Below are 3,497 nucleotides of genomic sequence, written 5' to 3'. Positions count from 1 at the left end.
TTCATACAGTGCTGTAATAGGTTGTGTGTCACACCCCGATTTCCACGTGTTTCACCGGTGGGCCCGGTGGGGGATTACCGTGACGTAGTTGGCAACAATATAGTCAAACCACAATATTTAAATGCACAGCGGAAGCATAAAGATAGATTATATTTCAACCATCGATTGTAATATCCAAGTATCACGAATAGTCGAAAATAAATCCACAGGGGATCAAAATAAAAATATAAATATTGTTCAACAGATATGGCATCCCAAGCTTGCGAGACTCTAACGATGCTTAAGGAGTGGCCAGCCTATTTCGTACAGAACCCGCATTTAATCTTTTGGGGAAAATACGTCAGTTTACACTGGTAAATACATTCAACCAACACTTTTGTAAAAATGTTTAATAAAATTGATTTGAATGCACAAGGCACAAACTCTTTATAACTTGGGATAATTTATCAATTAAATCTTGTAAAAGAATTACATGTTCACTATGCGTTCGGTCGCCCGGGTCGTGCCGGGTTTAAGGTTAATAGACACGCCACAAAGCATAAAGCCGTGGCGGGAAAACAACCAGTTATACCTTTATAATTATAGACACCTTGTCGGGTGTACGCCTACACCCGCGTGTCGAGGTCGTGGCCATTTTGTAAAATGATGCCAAGGATATCCGGGACATGGTCATTAAGCTCCCAAAGGCGTAAAGCCAACAAAACCAATATTTAAACGGGTCACATTGATAATACCCAACTACTAATGAGTTGGGGTCAATTGCCCGACCAAACGGTATTTTAAATACCGTAACCCAAGCCCGTATAACGGAAAATAAGTTAAAAGTATTTACCTGAGCAAGTAATAATCCTTAATCAAACAAATGAAAGTATCTTTTACTGGTCTCCTATTCTGGAACGAAGGTTTATAATAACCTATTAGAATCCTAACGGGTCTTTAATTTAGCCTTAGCTTAGACCGGTCAGTTTCGAAGGATAATTACGGTTTAATCGCGTGAAAGGCGAAAACCGGGAACGAAATGTGGTTTAGACCCAACAAGTTTGAAGACTTGTTTAACATGGGTAATATAACCACACTCTGGAGTTTGAAGTGAAAACGATAAGGTTTGACCCGTTTCGGCTAGTTTATGGAAACTAGTTACATAAACCGAACCGTGCGCGCAAAAGGCGTAACGGGTAACCGTAAGAGTCCTACACAGGTTTCCTAAGTTAAAATGCTCTAAAGAGGTTGTGGTATCAGTAGGATACCTTCCATAATGCCCGTAATGAGTTTAATTTCAATATATGCCCCGTAGGGGGAATTTCGGTCATTTTAAAGATTAAAAAGAGGTTTCCGAGTTCTACAGGAAATCTGAGTTTTCCGAACAGTTTATAAAGTTCAAAATACTTTATTTAGTATTTAAAATCAGTAGCAACTGGATTCGGGTCAAAATACCATGTAGAACTCAAGTTATGTCCGAAAAGGGTATATTCGGTAATTACCGAATCGATGCCATAACCGCAGGTTATGAGCAGGTTAAAAATAATTAAAAATATTTGAAAATCCCAAAATATTATTTTACATCAGTGTGTAAAAGGTTTGGTGTCGAAATTTGGGTTTAGATAGGCTTTATGCTAATTGCGTCGTTTAATTACTAAAGTTTCCGTAATTGCGCTATTTAGCATAACTCCTACTCTAGACCTCGGATTGACGTGAAATTTTAGGGACATGCTTAGAAATCAGTAACTAAGGTTATTGTCCTTTCACATGTCCAAAATTCTCGTTTTATAGTAAAAAGGGCGTTATGGTCAACTTTTAAGCATTTAACGGAAATGTGCAAAAGACTCGGACAAACGACGAACCGGTCACAGAGGGTTATACCATCATGTAACCTGGTCCTAAGAGAGTCCTAAGGCATATCTAAATCATACCATAACGGGTCAGAACTGAAGTCAAAGCAAAAGTCAAAGTTTTGCGACTTTCGGTTCTGAACCGGGTCAAAACAGTAAATGGTCGGATCAAACAAGCTTAGACTAGTTAATATACTTATTATCATGTTATATGAGTGTCAAAACAGGTTACACGCCATCTACATTACTGATTATGCATAAAATCGCAATTTAGCATTCTGTTGACTTTTTCTAAGCAAGTTTGACTCGACATTTGGACTAGTTAGAGTGGGAATCAGAGGGTGCCCTTTTTGGGGTTTAATGCCCACATGATTACCGACATATAACTACCTTTGATTCGACAAACCACTGGACCATTTGTGATTTATCGTCAAGTCAATCGTTAATTACGACGGATTGACTTTTAAGCTATAACTATGCGTAAACTGAACTAAGAAGGGTGGAGCATACTTACAAGAGTCCTATGCACGACCAGGGATGAGCAAATAAGGCACTTGAGCTCCAGAAGTGATCAAGAAGGCAGATTGTAGGTGTAAAGAACTTGTTGCAACAATGTGGCCTTTTATAGCAATCATAAGCCTTTAGATCATTGACAACAAGTGCTACAAGTGTTCTTGGATGATCACCAAGTGTCCCTGAGTGCTAGGGGTCGTTTAGGGGGCGCCCATGCTCTCATAATTGCTCAGAAAGTCGGTTAAAACAGTAAACAGTGCTCCTGTCCGACTTTTCTGTAACTGGGGGGCTGACGCGGCCTCGTAAGAGATCACTTAACTCTTACGCGGGTCGCCTGAATCTTTCTGACAAGCCCATATCTTCTACTGACCATGCGGCCCGCCTGAGACCAATTTTTCAAGATTTTCAAATCTTTTGTAATTATTGCCCTGGCCTTTCGGTTTCGAAGGGGTAACTTTGCGTTTTGGGCCTCGTTTATTTACGAATAAGGGCCTCAGAACTTTTACCCAACTTATTAACCCTTGGTTAATTTATTATTATCCGAAAAGTCTTAACTTTCAAAGTTTGACGCTTTTAACCCTTTTTAACGAATTCGATCATAACTTTCTCGTTATAAAACGGAACTTCGCGAAATTTATATCGCGCATTCTAGTGAGTATAATTTACCATTACAAAGCCTCGGGTATGCCCAAAGGTCATTTAGAGGTATAACTTAAACATGTTGACATATTTGGCCCCTGTAGTTTGTAATTCCTCACTTTCTTCCACCATTCGTTCCTTACGATTCATGATTCATTCGTTTGAAGGTACGAATATCATTTAGGGTTACTGTACAGTATATTTATCCCTCGTTGACATTTTTAACCCTCGAATTTACATACATTCAAAGTTTGTTAACTTTAGTCCTTTATTTAGTATTTAATACCACGTGTAAACTAATGGCACGTGTCAATACATTATTGGATGCAAAAATTTTGGGGTGTTACATTGTGGTTCAGCCAAAATGACATCTAGCATTACTAACGGTTCAAGTAAGTGTCTAAAAATCTGAAAATTCAGGTTTACCTTGTTCGTTTCTCAAACAAACACTACAAAATCATCTGCTTCCTGAATCTGAATCCGAATGTTAACTTTGAGTCATAAACCCTTAATCCC

Source organism: Helianthus annuus, chromosome 2 (genome assembly GCF_002127325.2).
Source record: "Helianthus annuus cultivar XRQ/B chromosome 2, HanXRQr2.0-SUNRISE, whole genome shotgun sequence".
Lineage (NCBI taxonomy): Eukaryota > Viridiplantae > Streptophyta > Magnoliopsida > Asterales > Asteraceae > Helianthus > Helianthus annuus.
This window is presented reverse-complemented; position numbering follows the sequence as displayed.